This window comes from Bactrocera latifrons, unplaced genomic scaffold (genome assembly GCF_001853355.1).
Source record: "Bactrocera latifrons isolate USDA-ARS-PBARC rearing strain unplaced genomic scaffold, ASM185335v1 scaffold_856, whole genome shotgun sequence".
NCBI classification, from domain to species: Eukaryota; Metazoa; Arthropoda; class Insecta; order Diptera; family Tephritidae; genus Bactrocera; species Bactrocera latifrons.
The window spans coordinates 1-4957 of record NW_017537552.1 but is presented as its reverse complement, the minus strand read 5'-3'; positions in this window follow the sequence as shown (position 1 = coordinate 4957).

Below are 4957 nucleotides of genomic sequence, written 5' to 3'. Positions count from 1 at the left end.
AAAAAAAATACCTATAATAGACAAAACCTTTCATGTAATGTGTGTGGAAAAACATATAAAACCGGAGGCAATACGACGAATTTATCTACACATCTAAAAAATAAGCATCACCATGCGTTTTGCAAATTAAAAATGAAAACGCAAGGTCAAGTGAAGTGAATATTACACCAAGAACCAGTTCACCCGTTTACTAGTACCATTACTAATAAACCTCCTGAGATAGAAAATAACCTCATGGAACTGTCTGAATCTGCGATTTACGATGATACTGGTGTAAGTATCTTATTTGCGTAAGTTTGCAGCTTTATAATCTAAATATTAGTTCTTGTTCATAACCAATAAAAAGTCAACTAACAAAGTGTAATTACATTTAAGTGTTTTCACTTAACCTTGAYACTATTTATGACGACAAGTGTAATGAAATATATACAAAATGTTCAATATTTTTTTCAGACTGAATCCTCCAAAGATGGTCAGAGTAAAGACTTGTGGAAACAGACTACATTCCTAGATATTGTTACAAAAGTAGTATTAAGTTTGGTACCACTTGTATTTGTTTTGCTATATGCATCCCTTATTATAAACATTGGACGCCGCGGTTGACTATTTGTCTACTTATAACATGAACAATAGCTGCATGTATATGGAATTTAACTCTAAAATTTAATATAATTAATTCCGTTCCCAAGCGGACTAAACAAAAACATAACTTTTATTACGAAATCGCCAACTCCACTAAAATTAGTGCACTTGCGGAAATGCACTTTCGCTGACGACCTCTTGCCTATCAGCAAGAAGTGACAGCGCAGCTCAGGTGACAAAACTACAACAACACATAATATAGAACTAAGTTATAAAATATTGTATAAATAGAAGTAACAATTAATTATAAGAAGCTTTTTGGTATTTTCGTTACATCAAATAAAGAATGGAGCTCGTCTCCAATAAAAAAACAAAAATTGTTTCTTTTAATCCTCCCAGTGCGTAGGGAGAACACTGGCGCMYGAGCAGGGACSGGTCGCGAAAATCGAAAGAACGTAAGTGACCATACTTAGTCACACGCGCGTAAATAATAAAAACCCTTTCGAAGCGAGAAGACGGTTACCAAGACATACAGAAATCATCTATCCTCAAGTAAAAAGTAARAACCWAAAAGTAATAATGCGTAATCAGCAATAATGAGTAAAGCATAGCGGAAATGCATATTTAGTTGCACAATATTTCCCACAGYAAAAGCCAGACGCYTTCATCAGCATAAAAGCTCATTTTTCGGTGTGAAGCGAAACTCCAACACGCGCAACCCAAATAAGTCAATTTAGAGAATTGGCAACAACATCAAGTCAGCAGTTGGCCAGTGCAACTTAGCTTAGCTTTTAAGTAAATTAATTTTTAAGTTTTAGTCTGTAATCAAACAAAGAAGAACTAAATAAAATTTCTTTTTAAGAAATTCACTTTAAATTTCTTAACTGGCGCCCAACGTGGGGCCTTCGCTAGTCGCGTTTAGTAAATCGTATCAATACCATTCGCGGGTGTATCCACAAGTCTTGGTTAAAAAGTTTGTGCTGTCGTGATACTCAGCGGCTACCATTAGAAGACAAGGATAATACTTACCACCCCATAGACGGCGAAGGCTTGGGCTAGGACTCAACAGAAGTGAAGGAAAAGAGGCCCCCTAGTCGCCAATAGCAAACGGGAAACGCAAGACGTTAGCCGCCTGCCCAGGAGAATGTTCCTGCTACTAGAGTAAGAATTTTAAGAATCAATATTAATATATTCGCGTATGTTAAAGAATTTTTAAAATATAAAACCTGAAACTGTTTAATATGAAACAAACTATGTTTAAGAAATCTTTAATGCAAAGGCTGTCTCTTATACACATCTAGATGTGTGTGAACAATGTCTTAAGGACTGAAGGGCGAAACATGGTTCAAGCCGCCCTTAATCCAAATTCCAACTTTTCAAATTTCACGAACATTACCATAGACTCAAGACTACCCGAGAATGTCTCTGAATTAGACAAAATACCCGATGTGGTACGATGTCTTCGGGAGTTTTCCGGAAATCCGGGAGAATTCACATCTTGGAAGAAAAGCGTGGACAGGATCCTCCAGATATACGAGCCTCAAAGAGGTACCCCAAAATATTATGGCATCCTCAATGTCGTTAGAAAAAAAATCTTGGGCAATGCCGGCATTGCCTTGGAGGCCTATAACACTCCACTGGATTGGAAGGCGATCTCCAGTTGCCTAATATTGTATTAAGCGGATAAACGCGACCTTGGTACCCTTGAGTACCAAATGACCTCTCTCGTACAGGGTAGCAATACAATTCAAGAATTTTACCAAAAGGTATATTCTCATCTCTCACTAATTCTGAACAAACTGGGATGCATGGAAGTCGGCGCAGAAGCCAGGCACCTTCTAACCCGTACGTATAGGGATAAAGCCCTAGACACGTTCGTTCGCGGACTCAAAGGAGATCTACCGAGACTCCTTGGAATGAAGGAGCCAGCAGATCTTCCTCAGGCACTCCACTTGTGTCTCAAACTAGAGAATCAAACCTTCAGGTCACATTATGCCTTGAGCAATAATAACAATATCAGCAGGCAACCACAAGAGTTTCGTCCACCACTACCTCCCAGAAGGATGAACAATGAGTTTTACCCCGAATTGGCATACATGCTCCAACCAAGGTTGTACGCAGCCACTCCACATAGACCACCGCAAATGAACTATCAAGTTCAAYGCCAGCAAGAGGCGCCCCAATATGCATAAAAGCATTACAATCCACCACCACGTTCTTTGCATAAGCCACAGCCACGTYCAGAACCAATGGACATCGACTCATCACTGCGAGCTAGGAATATTAATTATATGAATAGGCCACGTAATAATGACCCTATTTTCTCTTCCACTCWCGAAAATTAGTAAAAGTGAAATTTATATTAAGCAAATTTAACAATAATACAAAATCGTTCATAATATATACAAATCAAATAAAATAAGGCTTGTACAGCCTATAAAAAATATTTTTAATRACAAATAACATTAATTATCTCTGCGATTTCGTGGCCAACTCAGGAGGTRACCGGCCACATTTTTTTAAAACAAAATAAATAACACAATTATATAAGGACCTCTCCAAACAACCTGATTAGGCCATTATTGCTAGGGAATGCTGCTCTCACTGCTACAGCAGRACTTTCGGCTCCGGCTAACCAAATTTCGCCAAAATTGGCAAACATAATTAAAACTATGGTAGCCCAAGCCCTAGAAACGAATGGACCCAACTTAGTTCAAAGTGTCCTTAATAACACAACAAATCCCATAGTAACCGATCAGACAATAGACGTACAATTTCAGAATAACATGAGCGAGATGGATAAAATACCAGATGTATTACGCTCATTACGAGAATTTTCAGGAAACGCTTCAGAGTTTAGCTCCTGGAAAAAAATCGTAGAACGCATTTTGAGGATATACGAATCCTCAAAAGACACTCCGCGCTATTTCGGTATTTTAAATGTAATACGAAACAAAATAATCGGAAAGGCAGAAATTGCACTAGAGTCCTATAACACACCATTGGACTGSACAGCAATCTCTAGATGTTTAACTACTCATTACGTTCAAAGGCCCTCGGTACTTTTGTCAGAGGACTTTCTGGCGATCTACATWGGCTTCTCGGTATTAAAGAACCAAACAGCTTACCTGAAGCCCTTCACCTATGCTGAAAATCGAAAACCAGAATTTTAGAGCCTACCACGCAAATAATCAATMTTTTAATGCGCCGTCAACATCTCGACAACAGGGCCTTACCCAAAAAAATTCACGACAACATTTTGCCCAACCAAGATACTCCCAACCACAAAACCAACAAGTTTCACAGACAAAATTCCATCCTGAACTAGCTTATCTACCACAACCTTTGACAAATCCTAACCCATACAACTATCAACGTACACAACAAAATTATTACCCACCTAATATCCAGCAATATAACCAACAAACTCATACTCCACCAAGACCTCCTAAACCACCTCAACCCATGGGMGTAGACGTGAGACTGCGGACAAACGCGATTAATTATGCAAACAGGCCAAACCCTAAAATTATTGGTAAGCGACCTGTAAGTGCATCCAATAAAAATGAGAGTCAACCAAAAGTGTAAAGAAACTTTCACTTGAATTCAACCCCAGATCCATATAATGAACAGAATTACCAAGATAATCAGTACAATTACGACTATCAAGACAAGGGATATAATCACGACTATAACTCAACACAGGACGATGGAAACGAACACTCTTTAGACCTGACAGACGTACATTTTTTAGATTAAACAGCTCTTCGTTGCCATATTTCAGATGCAAAATGAAGAGCGGACATATCTTTRAAATATTGGTTGATACTGGTTCAAACAATAACTATATTCAATCAAGTTTAKTAAAAAATCCCAAAGAAAATGATAACCCTTTTTATGCAAATTCCGTAGGTGGTAAAMTAAAAATTACGCACCACGCACTTCTAAATCTTTTCAATATCAAAGAATGAAATTTTAAATTTTTCCTACTACCAACTCTCACCACTTTTCATGCCATACTAGAAAACGATACTTTAAAACAACTTTCAGCAATAATCCACACTAAACATAATTTTATGGTCGTAGCAAACAAACATAAAATCCAACACCGACAATACACAGCACAGGATGTAAACTCAATACAAAYACGTGTCGAACATATGAATGAATTAGAAAAAATTTAAATTATACGACTTGTACAAAAACACCGGAATTTATTTTCAGACTCGAATGAGAAATTGACGTATACAACAAAAGTAGTAGCCGATATACGTACAAATTCAGATACACCCATTTATTCCAAATCATATCCATATCCTGTTAGTCTTAAACAGGAAGTAGAGAAACAAATAAATAAATTATTAGAAGACGGCAT